This window comes from Coregonus lavaretus, assembly GCF_964263955.1.
Source record: "Coregonus lavaretus genome assembly, contig: HAP1_SCAFFOLD_57, whole genome shotgun sequence".
In the NCBI taxonomy this organism is placed as follows: domain Eukaryota; kingdom Metazoa; phylum Chordata; class Actinopteri; order Salmoniformes; family Salmonidae; genus Coregonus; species Coregonus lavaretus.
The window spans coordinates 1721361-1737321 of NW_028160194.1; the positions used below are offsets into that span (position 1 = coordinate 1721361).

General features: G+C 45.0%; 1 pseudogene across 1 annotated transcript; it reads left to right on the top strand.

The window, feature by feature from the left end:
• Positions 1-7481: 7481 nt before the first annotated feature.
• Positions 7482-12096, top strand: LOC311122040 (2-hydroxyacyl-CoA lyase 1-like; annotated as a pseudogene). Its single transcript has 9 exons — positions 7482-7507; positions 7743-7823; positions 7983-8055; positions 8244-8321; positions 8498-8592; positions 8892-9004; positions 9611-9746; positions 10097-10202; positions 11971-12096. The product of its transcript is annotated as a 2-hydroxyacyl-CoA lyase 1-like (transcript).
• The last annotated feature ends 3865 nt before the right edge of the window (positions 12097-15961 follow it).

Here is a 15961-nt window from a genome sequence, read left to right on the forward strand (position 1 = left end):
CTGGGGCAGTGTATGGGAAGGCCTATGCCACCATCGGCTGAAATGGTTTTGGATCAGGTCATCAAGTTGATGACAGACGTGGTGATGGACAGCCTGACTTATGTGTCCAAGTCTACAATGGAGGATGGTAAGTGAAAGTACCTCTTTTCATCTGCATAGGACTTAATTGTAACATGCTCAATACATTGTGTTTTATGATGTAAAATTCACTGGGTGTGTCCAAAATGGCACCTTCTTCCATATTTAGTGCACTACTTTTGACCAGGACCCATAGGGTGCACTATAAAGTGAAGAGAATGCCATTTGGGATGCAGTGACTGACTTCAATGGCTGCGTCCTCTTCTCCCAGTTATTGTACACAGGTCGGTCACACTAGCGTGCTCTTCTCACTCAGACACCAGCAATGCCACAAGTGACATCACTCATGGTGTTGTAGCTGACCTTAATGCTACTGAGGAATTCCCTGCCAGGAGCCTTAGCCCGGCTGATGTAAAGGCTGACGGCATGGCCCGCCTTCCCTCTGCCAGAGGGGAAGAGACTAAGAAGAACAGGAAGTGGCGTTTCCTACCGAAAATGCATAAGTTTCCAAAGATCATGATTAAGGTAGGGTGCTCTGTGTTTTGAGATTACACCTGTAAGGCAGGGCTGAAATTTACCCTACAGATTCACTACACCCCTATTGTCTCTCAGCATTAGAACAATACTGTTGTCATTGTCTTTAGGAGGTTGAGTGAGGACGCTGTAATGCAATCCTAATACACATGGGAGAGAGTCAATGGCTATGTCCCAAATGGCACCCTATTCCCTATATAGTGCACTACTTTTTACCAGAGCTCTCTGGGCCCTTGTCAAAAGTAGTGCCTTACGTAGCGAATAGGGTGCCTTTTGGGATGCACCCTCTGTATTTTACACAGGCTCAGTTGTCCTGATGTGTTTTGTCAACAGCTGTTCAAGACAAAAGGGGAACCGAAGAGACACCCTAAACAGGATGCGCTGCCTACCAAACGTCTCAGAGAGACTCATATTTCACAGGGTAAGTGATAAGCATCGATAATGTCATATTGATGTATCACCCTATGACAAGCTTGTTAAAACAGTGACAACAGATACAGGCAGACCGACGGACAGACAGGCATACGGACAGGCAGGCAGGCAGGCAGGCAGGCAGGCAGGCAGGCAGGCAGGCAGGCAGGCAGGCAGGCAGGCAGGCAGGCAGACAGACAGACAGACAGACATGCAGACAGACAGACAGACAGACAGGCAGACGGACAGGCAGGCAGACGGACAGACAGGCAGACGGACAGACAGGCAGACGGACAGGCAGACAGGCAGACAGACGGACAGGCAGACGGACGGGCAGGCAGACAGACAGACAGACAGACAGACAGACAGACAGACAGACAGACAGACAGACAGACAGACAGACAGACAGACAGACAGACAGACAGACAGACAGACAGGCAGGCAGGCAGGCAGGCAGACGGACAGGCAGGCAGACGGACAGGCAGGCAGGCAGACGGACAGACACAAACACACACATTCATTTTCTGATTATGAAATGTTCTTATGACAGATGCTGAGTGTGAGGTTCCAGAGGTTCCATCCACTCCCCCTCCCAAGGAGGACCTGACAACCACACCGGCCCCTGCTCCCCAGGAGTCCCAGTCCCGTAAACGCCCACTCATAGTCGGGGTGTTACACGCTCTCTCCAGAGCCATCTCCAAACCATTCAGAGGAGCTTCTGGGAAGAAGAATTAGCCAAATGCCTGATTTTATTAATATGATATTTTAATCAGAGCCTTTATTTAATAAAACATTACTGCATTGATTTCTGTCTATAGTAGTCTTCATATATGTGCAAGAGAACGGTAAAGTACTTCAAACCACATAGTCAAAAGTATTCATAGTGAAGTACCGTTTATGATTATTGATTGTGGAAATACACATAATACAGAAAAGTTGTTGTCACATATAAAGACAGACATAAAGGAGAACTCCGTAGACCAGTCACATTCTCAAGCCATAACTAAATCCATGAATGGATCTCCTATAAGATGACAGGAGAACATTTGTAACACTTTCTATGAAGCCTATATCTATAATGCATACACTCAAGTCATTTACATTTTAGTCATTTAGTAGAAGCTCTTATCCAGAGCGACTTACAGTTAGTGAGTGCATACATTTTTGATTTTTTTCATACTGTCATACACTCATAATGACTTAATTGAGTTAAGTGTTAAGTAAAGTGCAGTTATAAACACATAATGAGGGCTTATTATGTATTTCTTGCAATTAAAAAAGGAAAATGCTACTAGTTTATTAAATATTCATGACTGCTATTGCACGGCTCATGTCCACACTTCTGTACAATAGGGGGCAGTAATGCACCATAACGTTGGATGCCAACTGCCTATAAACCCCACTGAAGAAGAAAAAGCTACTCATGTAATGCATGCTGGAAAGCAGACAAAAACTAATGATTTGCAAGAGATCTAAACACGATTTATAAGCTACTGAACAACAAGTCCAAGAAAGCATTGCTAACCGCGTTTGCACTTTGAACAGATTTCTCGACAATAATAATGGAAGATGTGACTGGGGCTCAGCTCATTGCAGAGGCACTAAAAGCTCAGGTGAAGTGTGTGCAATTTATATAAAACAGTGTTATACTGTGTAACCGTGTTGCTAAGAATATATTAGTCGCTGATCATGTCCTTGGCAGTGAGAATGTAGCACTACGAGTTGTGAAAGTGTGCCAAAGGTCATTGCACTGGTATAGCTAACTATTAATATTGTTGTAGAAAAACATTTAGATGTTTATGTGGAATAGCATATGTTAACATAGTGAGTTTTTGTCCTGGGTCCGCCTGGGTCCTGCAGTCGGTGAAAAGCAATTACACTGCCTGCATCTCAGAACTGTGGCCGCCTTGATCTCATGAGGTTATCGTTGCCCGCGTGTGCATGACGTCAGAGAAAGTCGGGATCAAGTCGGACACAAATCTAACCAGCATGTATTGGGCGGTGATTGCCGGTGATCGATTCTGCGCAGACCTGGCTCATCTCAAATGGGCCTCTTGTCTATGATCTGTCAGCATGGTTATACTGGCCTGTGGCCTTCTTGGAGGCCTTGATGATATCGGAGGGGGGCTCCCATTTGAAGCAGGGCTCCAGATTGGCCATCTTTATGGTCATTATTGAGGACAGGGTGCCATCCAATGCTAGGCTGTTTCTTCTCTTGGTTTTGTTCAGTCCCACAACTGAAAACACCCTCTCAGCATCTGCGTTTGCATGGGGCAACACCAGGACAAGCTTGGCGACGGCAGCAAGCCTCTCGAATTCTTTGGCTCCTGTCACCTATGGAAAATGCACCAAAACACAATGGAAAAACATACCTTGATTTTTGATTGATTAATACTGTGAGTATACTGTAGGTTGATCCATTAACAAAGTTCAGATAAAAACATGCATAATTTGAAACATGCATGACACATATATGCATGCAACAATTTTAAGCAACAGATGTAGCCAAGCCACACCTGCCAAAAGGAAAGACAAAAAAGGGAAAAAAAATTACCTTATGCTTCCGTGTTGCAATTTCAGCCCAGAAGCTTTCCATTTCAGTTTAGTCCTGCAGGGATATCATTGGCATGGTCTGATCATTTAGAAACTCCTCACACCGGAAGGTCATGCTCCTCTGGCCAATGGTATGGGAGGAGATGGGGAAACCTATTTATGAAAGTAGAGTTACAAGTTGTTACGTTTTAGGTATATAGTCATCAACCAGCAGCAGTTCATACACATCTTTGAGGAGAAGCCACATAAGAATATCTCATGTGCAGTTTAGGAGTGAACACACCTCATCATAAAACACAGGGTATTTTAGCTAAGATGATAGACAATAATTAGAGAAAAAAAATAACCTTTCAACAAAGTACAGGACATCTTCGATGTCACTTTCAGCCCTCTGCCGTACATCTACAAATTGTGCGTGCTTGATCAGTGGCTCTTCCAGTGGCAGCTTCTTAAGTGCATAGTCCACAGCACTTGTCAGGAAACACAACAGAGCTTCATGGAATGAATCCACCTGCTGTGGTGTGATTTCACCCTCGACGAGTAATCTGTTAAGTTTAGCCCTGGTTGTGAACCCAATACAGCATATCGGTATAAGGTACAAGGCTAAATATCACAGTGTTTGATCATAATAATAGTCAAATACTAACCTGGTAAATGGTTTGCCTTTTCTTCAAAGGCAATTTCACAAGGCTCCTCATGGCACTGCAGAGCTGCTGGAACCATAAACTTGGAACATAGCTTGCGTACGAATTTCACCATCTATAACAGACATTTACAAAAATAGTAGGTGAAACCTGTTTTAGAGGACCCCTGCAGATATCAGCAAGAAACACAGAATGGAAAAAAAACAGCAAAATCCAATCCCACCTCATCATGTAACAAAAATATTGATGACTGCTCTCTCTGAAGCAGCAAGTTGAAAGAAGTGAAAGTTGGTACGGTGGCTTGGAAGAACAGCAGGTACACTTATGTCATGGGGTCAGTGAATGTCTGCACAAGTCTCTTGAACCTGGCCTGATTTTCATCTTGAATCAATCAATAAATAACACAAAACAAAAGGTTGTCATTAATACAAGTATGTGACTAACAATCCATGTAGTTGCTGCATAATGAAATTGAAAATTGATGACCATACTAGCAGATTTGTAGTAGCTGGCCAGAGGTTCATACAGCCTCAGGATCCTGGTCACACAACGTTCAAGGCTTAGCCAACGGACCGAGATACGCAGGAGGACCTCCATGTACTCCGCTTCATGGAGCTCACAAAACTCTGTTTTAGACATTAAATCCATATCATATATTTTCTACAGCTCAGCATTTCAGTATTACACTTAATAGTATCAAACATGCATACCTGACAGGTATCCTTTCCGATTAGTGCTACCCTTGAACCAGTAACCGATGTCCACTACCATATCCTCCAAATCAAAACCGGACACCTGCAATGCATAAATCAATCATAACACATTCAGTCAATGCACGTAATTAGGATACAAATAAAAAGGTACATGTAAAGATAAATCAGGCCTTAACTCACTTTAAAAAATCTTTAAAAAATCCCACTCCTGCAGCTTTGGCGGTGTTATGTGCCACATGACAAGGACAACCATGAATATAGGTGTTGGGATGCTTCTGGAGCACCCTAGAGGCAATGGAATTACGTGGTCCAATGTTCACAGCTGCATTGTAAACTGAGAGACCAATGCAGTTCTCCCAAGGGATGCCATGCTCCTCTATGGTGGAGTTAATTTTGGTGAAGATCTCACTTGCTGGCCCACATCTCCTCCCACTTGTTGTGCACATATTTAAGAACTGGTGGACAACTTTGCTGCCCATGAAGACCCGGACAGTAAGCGGGTTCATCTTTTCCACTCCTATAATGACAAGTTAGAATCATACAGATGTTCATGTTATTAGATGTTTAAAAATACACAAAGCACATGTTTTGCAGAGGAGAAAAATCTCAAATAGTTTGTGAAATACCAATGTCATTCGACCCATCCGTAACAAGGGTATACGGGGCTTTTTTCATCTCCTTCACAAGCTCCTGTGTGAAATATGGTGCGAGTGCTTCATTGGTAATGCAGGATGACTTAGTCCTGGCACACCTGTACTCCTGCGCTGTCTTCGAATCTCCGAAACATTCTTTTAGGAGAGGCCCCAGGTGGTCCGCAAAGGCTAGGGGGACGTTGTGAACTACCAACCCAGCTGTCATTTTGACCTCAGCCCTTCTTGTCTGTAAGAAATTAAAAATTATTAATTCTCCCAAAAGACCATAGTTTATTTTAAATAGACGCCTGCGATAATAGGGCACAGGTAAAAAACACATTCAGCAACTAAGATCTCAAATTAAGAAAACTGGACTGTACTACACTGAAATACAAACCACAAATTAGTCAAAACTATCAACCATGACTTTACCGTGATCAACTAGAACACAAAACTCTTGACTGAACCTTGACAGAATCATTACACATATCATACCTTAACCTCTTGTGCAGACATACCCCCAACAGATGGAACGGCCATTGCATATTGGGATATTGTGGCTGTGGACTGGAGAGCTCGTTGCTTATCTTGGTGGCCTTTGCTTTTTATATGGCGCACTACATCTGTCACACCCTGGTGGCAACATGAGTTTTCAATACGGCAGACTGCACACCAGTAGTGCGTGTTGAGGCTCCCTCTGGTAATAAATGGCCATGAAGAGGTCCACTCATTTTTGAAAATGGATCTATATGTTGCTGCTCCAGCCAGAGCACGACTCTTCTGGCCCTGCTGTTGGATTGGGGGGGGGTCTCTTCTGTCTGTCCCTCTGTGTCTTCTTCCATCTGCCCTGTTGGTTGTTCTATTTGTCCTGTCTGTTGCTCCTCTGCATGGGCGTCAATCTGTCTTGTCTGTTGCTCCTCTGCTTGTTTGTCAGTCTGTCCTGTCTCCTGCTCTCTCTGTCCTTTGTGTTGCTCCTCTGTCTGTTGTCCTGTCGTTTCTATCAATCGTTCTGGCTGTTCTGTCAGTGTGTTTGTCTGTCTTTTCTCACTTGGCTGGTTCTTTAAATAAAATAAAAGGTTTCGCTTTTGTCCTGGCAAAGGTCTCTTACGGGACATCTTTGAAACCTTAAACAATTAAAATGGTCATGTTGGTTTAATAACTCTACTCTCAGTTACAAAAACATACCTACTTCTATTGCACACATTTCCTGTATTTATGTTAAATTCTTTGGAATACATCTTACCTGTTCGAAATCAGCTGAGTTTACATTCACCACACTAAATCATGTTCACACGCACAAACAAATAATTTATTTCAAGATTTAAAGTTTAAGAGAGTGAGTATTCAATTGGACGATATTTCATTGTTACATACCTAGTCTCAGCTCAGCTTCTTATCAGACTTCTTGAGGTAGTGACCGTTTCTTCTCATGTTGACTTTCGCGGCAGTGGTATCTCTTCTTCTGCCGCTAACTCCTGGTGCAGCACATATGGTTCAGTGGCGCTCATCAGCGCCATCTACCGTCGGGGAGTTTGAAAAAAGGAACGAACGAGTCTCGGCCGATTTTCTTTGCGTGAGAAATTGGATGTGTGGCGTGAGTGCGTGTGAAAACAGGCAAAAACGTGTGTCACACAGCGAAAGCGTGAGAGTTGGCAGCTCTGTGTTAACACCCTTGTTGATGCATGCCAATGTGTGTGTCAATGCAAAGAAAATCTAAACTACATTGTAACAATTCATATACAATTCAGTATGAAAATGTATGCACTCACTAACTGTAAGTCGCTCTGGATAAGTGCGTCTGCTAAATGACTAAAAATGTTTTTTTTAAATGTAAATATACTGTATCTACATGTATCTCTCTAGAGAATGTAGAATATCTGTTTGGAATAGTTGGTGTTCCAGTCATTGAAGTAGCTATGGCAGCTCAAGCCTCAGGAATCAAGTATGTGGGAATGCGCAATGAACAAGCCCTAAGCCACCTTTTTATTACTAAACCAGCTCTCCCCAAATCATGTGATATTAACTACCCTTACATAGACTACAGGAGCGTGTAGTGTGTGAGGGTCAGTTTCATAGCTTTTTTGCATTGCTAATTATGTCTGCCTGTCTGTCTGACCCTTTGTGTGTCTGTCTGCCTGTCTTCCTGTCTTTCCCTCTGTCTGTCTGTTCCTCTCCAGTCCAGGTGCATGTCTGGTTGTGTCTGGACCGGGGCTCATCCATTCACTTGGTGGAATGGCCAACGCTAACATGAACTGCTGGTATGCTAGAACTCCACAAACAGAAGACCCTACTACTCATGTTCAGTGGTCCTTTCAAAAGAAGGGATGCTATCCGCACACTGCAAAAAATGATCTGAGGACTCCAAACTATCTCAGCTTGTCAGTTGATGTCATTGTGTGATACCTCTCTCTCTGTAGGCCTGTGATTGTTATTGGAGGCTCCTCTGATCAAAACCAAGAGACCACTGGGGCGTTTCAAGAGTTTCCACAGGTACCGATTCAACCATGACATTTCTGACTATTGAACATTAGGGGATGGTATCCCGGGACACAGATTAAGCCTAGTCATGGCCTAAAAAGCAAACTCAATAGAGAATCTCTGTCTGGGAAACTGGCCCTAGCAGTTTAATTGCTGAAAGAGGAAATAATTTGTTATTTTTGGTCCTCTTTCTCTGTCAGGTGGAGGCATGCAGATTGTACAGTAAGTTCTCTGCTAGGTCTAGCAGTCTGGATATGATCTCCTCAGTGGTAGAGAAGGTATACAGTCTACTCTGACTCCCTCTGTGTAGTCCTCTTCATATCATTTGGTATCACCTGCAATTGTCTGTTTTCTGACCTCTAATTTTCCAGCTTAGCAAGGTACCTTAACTGCTTCATAAGAGCACAGCACAGCCTTAATTGATCTGAATGGAAGGGTGTTTGGTCTGTCTAAGGCAGCACGCACTAGCATGTATGGACGTCCAGGTGCTGTATACGTAGACATATCTGGGGACATGGTCAATGCTAAATTGGACAGGAGCAGAGCCAGGTTAGTGGCCATCACTGTCTTTCATCCATTTAAAATGTATACTAATGTGTTACTGTTGAATATGTATACCTCTGAATTCACATCACCGTAGTCATTTTTATTTTATCTTGTTATACCTTTTAACGTCTGAAGTGAACCAGAAATTAAATTACTTAGAAAATATAGCACTATATCAAAATATTCTCATCAGGGAATAGCAATAAGCCTCGATAGACCTTCATGGTTTATTTACATATGCAATAAAGTTGCTAGGTAACATGTTTAATGTTTGACCTATTATTTATTATTTCCTTTGTCAGAGAGGTGCCCTGTAGTCCACCTCCTCCTGTGAGTATGGCTGACCATATGGCGATCACAGAAGCACTGGCGGTCCTGAAAGGAGCCAAACGGCCTTTACTCATCATTGGCAAAGGTAGGCATTGCTTTTTTAATAGCCAGATAATCTGGGGGAAACAGAACTAAAATCTTGCATAATTGCGTCAGATACTTGGATAAGGTCTGGGGAGATGTTAAGAGAGAGATACTAACGCCACTTGCGAACTCTCCACCCCCCTAAACGGAAACTCTCTGCAAGTTTCAGGCAAGTTTATGGGCCAAATGTCCCTTCCCGTTCTGAAATTGAAAAGATGCGAGCACCTGCGAAATCGGGATTTGTCCAAATGATTAGTGGTGAAAAATCAGCGTACCGGAACAAAGTTGTCACATCCCAGTCTGTTGACAGACGCTACTTCCAGTTATGTTACGTGCGTCTGTCCAAGAGAGATCAATAGCCAGCTGAGACGCACTGTAACACATATAGCACTGTACCACGGTTCAGTTGAAAACTGGGCCACGTTCAGTCGACAAATGTTGTTGACATGATTTCTCATTCTACCTGTCCGAGAGGCACGTTCGTTCTACATGCTGTATTTCTATCTGAACGTTGCACAACGTTTTGCTCAGCTGAATGCATCCCAGTTGTGAAGGCCAGTCTGTTGAAATCCGTGTGGCAGTGCCCTCTGTCTGTGTCCCTCTGCAGGTGCAGCCCATTGAAGAGCAGAGGGGGCTCTGAAGGAGCTGGTGGAGGGGTGTGACCTGCCCTTCCTGCCCACCCCCATGGGTAAAGGGGTGCTGCCTGACGATCACCCCAACTGTGTTGCTGCTGCCCGCTCCAGGTCAGCCTCTCCTTCTCTCAGCTGGCATCATATTCATGTACAGACCATTGACTGTATAAGTAGGACCAAGAATTTCCCTGACCATTTGAACGGACCAGGAAACTCCTGAAATCCCTATCTATAACTAGTCTCTCCTGGCCAGGTCATGTCAATGTAAACTGGTGTCAATCAAACAACTACACTACTCCTATAACTAGCCTCTTTTCATTACATTTTGTTTTGTCCCTGCTCTCCTCCTCCTCTCTTCCTATCCTCCTCCTCCTCTCTTCCTATCCTCCTCCTCCTCTCTTCCTCCTCCTCCTCCTCCTCTTCCTATCCTACTGGTTCTATGGTCTTGGTGGGGACTGCAGAGCTCTGCTCCAGTCTGATGTTGTGGTCCTACTTGGTGCCAGACTCAACTGGATCCTGCACTTTGGCCTTCCCCCCAGGTTTGACACCCAAGTAAAGGTCATCCAGCTAGGTCAAAGGTCACCAGTAGGGTTTCTTTTTTTTTAGGATTCCAGATTTTCTGCTTATTCCGTTCTGATTTCTGGAATCTTCCAACAGGGATTTCTGGGAATTTTGGGAAAGTAACTGTAATTTTGCAACCCTAGTCACAGGTCATTTCATAGTGAACTACATTTCATTGTAACCAGGTATAAAGGTATTTGACTCAGTCTATTGGATTTAGTCTATCAATTATATAGCTTCTCTATAAGTCTTTGTGGTCTCTCCAAATAATGTCATGGCTGTCTTAGTGCTGTACAGTACATCTATATTTAATCAATAAGGCCCGAGGGGGTGTGGTATATGGCCAATATACCACGTCTAGGGGCTGTTCTTAAGCACGATGCAACGCGGAGTGCCTCGATACAGCCCTTAGCCGTGGTATATTGGCCCTATACCACAAACCCCAGAGGTGCCTTATTGCTATTATAAACTGGTTACCAACGTAATTCGAACAGTCAAAATACATTTCAAATCAAATCAAATCAAATTTTATTGGAAATTGAAATACAACAGGTGCAGACATTACAGTGAAATGCTTACTTACAGCCCTTAACCAACAGTGCATTTATTTTTAACAAAAAAGTAAAAATAAAACAACAACAAAAAAAGTGTTGAGAAAAAAAGAGCAGAAGTAAAATAAAATAACAGTAGGGAGGCTATATATACAGGGGGGTACCGGTGCAGAGTCAATGTGCGGGGGCACCGGCTAGTTGAGGTAGTTGAAGTAATATGTACATGTGGGTAGAGTTAAAGTGACTATGCATAAATAATTAACAGAGTAGCAGCAGCGTAAAAGGATGGGGTGGGGGGGGCAGTGCAAATAGTCCGGGTAGCCATGGTTAGCTGTTCAGGAGTCTTAAGGCTTGGGGGTAGAAGCTGTTGAGAAGTCTTTTGGACCTAGACTTGGCCCTCCGGTACCGCTTGCCGTGCGGTAGCAGAGAGAACAGTCTATGACTAGGGTGGCTGGAGTCTTTGACAATTTTGAGGGCCTTCCTCTGACACCGCCTGGTATAGAGGTCCTGGATGGCAGGAAACTTGGCCCCAGTGATGTACTGGGCCGTACGCACTACCCTCTGTAGTGCCTTGCGGTCGGAGGCCAAGCAGTTGCCATACCAGGCGGTGATGCAACCAGTCAGGATGCTCTCGATGGTGCAGCTGTATAATTTTTTGAGGATCTGAGGACCCATGCCAAATCTTTTCAATCTGAGGGGGAATAGGCTTTGTCGTTCTCTCTTCACAACTGTCTTGGTGTGTTTGGACCATGATAGTTCGTTGGTGATGTGGACACCAAGGAACTTGAAGCTCTCAACCTGTTCCACTACAGCCCCGTCGATGAGAATGGAGGCGTGCTCAGTCCTCTTTTTTTCCCTGTAGTCCACAATCATCTCCTTTGTCTTGGTCACGTTGAGGGAGAGGTTGTTATCCTGGCACCACACGGCCAGGCCTCTGACCTCCTCCCTCAACGTGACCCATGTTATACGGTCAGATATACCACAGCTTTCAGCCAATCAGCATTCAGGGCTCGAGTCACCCGGTTTATAAAAGGGAACGTGTGTGTGTCAGCCTTAGCATTATGTGGTGGTGCCTGGTTATTTCTGTTGTGTTTAGCTTGAGGTTTGGCCACTCCTCCAGCTGCTGTTACATGTGTCACGCACGGCGCTCTTCCTGTCGTGTCGTTGCTGGTATGTTGTAGTAACGTTCCACATACGTTATTTATGTCAAGGTCAATGTCAAGGTTGATCTGTGTGCTGAGGAGATGGGGAACAACGTGCAACCTGCTGCTGCTCTCCTGGGGGACATCAATACTATTGTCAAGCAGGTAACACAACACAGTCCTGGGGGACTGGAGATCCTGGTTTGAATCCAGGCTCTGTCGTAGCCGGCCGCGACCGGGAGACCCATGGGGCGGCGCACAATTGGACCAGCGTCGCCTAGGGTAGTGGAGGGAATGGCCGGCTCAGTTCGTAGAGCATGGTGTTTGCAACGCCAGGGTTGTGGGTTCGATTCCCACGGGGGGTATGAAAAAAAAAAGTAACGTATGCACTAACTGTAAGTCGCTCTGGATAAGAGCGTCTGCTAAATGACTTAAACATGTTAAATGTAGAGGGCCCCGTAAACAGTTCCACAAACGTCAGCATGAGTGCGCTGACTGTGGAAGCACTAATCACTGGACCAAAGCTCACTGTCAGATGCACCAGCTGTGCGTCAAGTGCTTTTCTCCGGGCCACATGAGCTTTGACTGTAGTGAGGCTGGGCAGCGACAGAACCCTGGATGTGGACAGACTGGCAGGTCTCAGGAAAACTAGAAAGCCTCCGTTCTGAGGAGGGCAATGTGGGGCATTCTTATTTTTCCTCCACTGATGATGATATCCAATCTGTTTATTCTTACTTTTGTGAGTCAGTACCCAAGAACAACACAGTCATTTTTCAGAACACAATCAGAATGACAGTTTGTTTTACACCACTGTGCTAGTACAGGATAAAGTTGAGCTGAAGGGGATGTTAGATAGTGGGTCCATGGCTACTACTCTGCGCGCAGATATTGTACCTCGGTTGAGGGAGGCAGGAGTGGTAGAGGGGAACTTTCTAGCTCCTTCAGACATCATCCTGGTGGGTTGTGGTGGGAACAAACTAGCCCAGTGGGCATGTGTGACTTAAAAATTCAACTTTATGGCTTCTGTTATGTAGTCCCAGTGCTTATTGTTGATGGGCAGGTTGATGAACTCATTGTGGGCACTAATGTGTTGAAGTCTCTGATTAGACAGTTCAAATCAAATGACAGGTACTGGTGGGTGGCGGGTACACCAGGTTCCTCTAGCCAGTGTGATGTCAAATCTGGAGAGATGGAGAGGAGACTCCATCCCAGATAAAGTGGGCACCATTAAGTTGAAGAGAGCAGTAACGCTCCAACCCATGAGTGAGCATCTGGTGTGGGGCCGCCTACCCCCAAAGACAAAACTCTCTGTGGGCAGTACTGTTGTTGTCGAGCCCAGCACGTCTCGTTGTGTGAATCGACACATACTAGTGGGGAGAGTAGTTACGCCTCTGTGGGGGGATGGATGGCTCCCTGTGAAGATTGTGAATCCAACAACATCGCCAGTTACCCTGAGACGAAATGCTAAAGTGGCGGATGTGTACCCTTGCGTTGCATTGGAGTATTTTAATGATGTCAAGCAGCAAGCAGCTCATCAGAACGTGGCAAAGGCTCAATGTGACAGATCACATGGCAGTCTGACAGCTAAGAGTTCAGTTGGTGGCAGTGTAGATAATGGCAACAGTACACTGAGGAATCTTGGACTTCAAGGCCTGTCTGTTGAGGAGTGTCCAGTTTCACAGTTCTGGAAAGATAAACTTGTCAACTTAATTGGGAAGTATGACACAGTGTTCTCTAGACATAGCCTAGATTGTGGCGAGGCAAAGGAGTTCTGCCTTCGCATACGGCTGACTGATGACCGCCCATTTCGATGACCTTATCGTAGACTGTCTCCAGCTCATTACCAAAAACTCAGGGAAACACTGGATGATATGGAGGAAAAGGAAATCGTCAGAAAATCCAGCAGCGAGTATGCCTCACCATTGGTGCTGGTATGGAAAAAGAATGGGGACTTGCGCCTATGTACTGACTTCAGGTGGTTAAATGCCCGCACAGTAAAGGATGCTCATCCCCTGCCTCATCAGGCTGATGTACTGGCGGCGCTGGGAGGTAATGCCTTCTTCAGCACAATGGATTTGACGTCAGGGTATTACAACGTGCCACTGCATGAAGAGGACAAGAAATACACTGCCTTTTCCTCCCCTTTAGGTCTGCACGAGTACAATCAGTTACCTCAGGGCCTCTGCAACAGCCCGGCTACTTTTATGAGAATGATGCTGACCATCTTTGGTGACCAAAACGTTCTAAGTCTCCTTTGTTACTTGGATGATCTGATGGTTTTTGCTAAGACGGAGGAAGAGAGTCTGCAGAGACTTGAGATGGTTTTTCAGCTGTTGCAGGACCACAACCTTAAACTGTCTCCGTCTATGTGCAAGTTTCTGAGGAGGTCTGTAAAGTTTTTGGGCCACATCATTTCTCAGGAGGGTGTAGCCACTGACCCTGCTAAAGTTCAAACCATTTTGAATGTGACTGAGAGTGAAGCTGAGAGTGAAGCTGATGGTGTCACACCGTCTCCTATCAAAATAGGTTCTTTCCTTGGTATGGTAGTATACTATCAGCACTACATTGAGAATTGTTCCATGGTTGCTAGGCCATTGTTTCAGCTAACTACAGGTCAGAAGAAGCCTAGGAGAGGCAAGGGTAGGAAGAGGCCTGGTCCCCCTCGCAGGCTCACTGCTGCAGACTGGACTGCCGAATGTCGACTCGCTTTTGAAGCTTTGAAATCAGCACTAGTTGACCAGGCACTGCTGGTTCATCCAGATTTTTCTCAGCCATTTCTACTTTCCGTGGATGCATCTACTAGTGGTTTGGGAGCTGTACTATCACAAGTGCAAGATGGGAAGGACATAGCCAGGCCGATAGCTTTTGCTAGTAAATCTCTTAATCATGCACAATCCAAGTATCCTGCTCACCGGCTGGAATTTCTAGCCATGAAATGGGCCATTCATGATAAATTCAGCCATTGGCTGCGAGGGCATAAGTTTACTGTGTGGACCGACAACAATCCACTCAAATATATTCTTACAAAGCCGAGACGATGCATGCGAGCAGAGATGGGTTGCAAAGCTGGCACCCTTTGAGTGGCGCAGTGGTCTAAGGCACTGCATCGCAGTGCTAGCTGTGCCACTAGAGATTCTGGTTCGAATCCAGGCTCTGTCGTAGCCGGCCGCGACCGGGAGACCCATGGGGCGCCGCACAATTGGCCCAGCGTTGTCCCGGGTAGGGGAGGGAATGGCCGGCCGGGATGTTGCTCAGTTGGTAGAGCATGGCGTTTGCAACGCCAGGGTTGTGGGTTCGATTCCCACGGGGGGCCAGTATGAAAAATAAAAATGATGTATGCACTCACTAACTGTAAGTCGCTCTGGATAAGAGCGTCTGCTAAATGACTAAAAATGTAAAATAAAAATGATATCCAGTACATACAGTGGGGAGAACAAGTATTTGATACACTGACAATTTTGCAGGTTTTCCTACTTACAAAGCATGTAGAGGTCTGTAATTTTTATCATACGTACACTTCAACTGTGAGAGACGGAATGTAAAACAAAAATCCAGAAAATCACATTGTATGATTTTTAAGTAATTAATTTGCATTTTATTGCATGACATAAGTATTTGATACATCAGAAAAGCAGAACTTATTATTTGGTACAGAAACCTTTGTTTGCAATTACAGAGATCATACGTTTCCTGTAGGTCTTGACCAGGTTTGCACACACTGCAGCAGGGATTTTGGCCCGCTCCTCCATACAGACCTTCTCCAGATCCTTCAGGTTTCGGGGCTGAGATCCCCAAAGCCTACAAGAATTCTGATAGTGAAACTCCACTCAGCTGGGATGGTGCTGTGCCTGATGTTATTAACTTGGTTGAAGATGCTTTGTCAGTCTGGTCTGTGACAATCTACCAGGATTCTGATCAGTCGTCTGACACTACTAGTGTTGAGTCGTAAATTGAAAGTGTGCTGGCTCCGGATATGCTGATCTGTAGTACTCCCCAACCTGAGGTTAGACCTTTGAGCACGGTTGGTGCTGTCCGTGACATTCCTGCTAGGTTTTTGGGTGAGGGTGTTCGG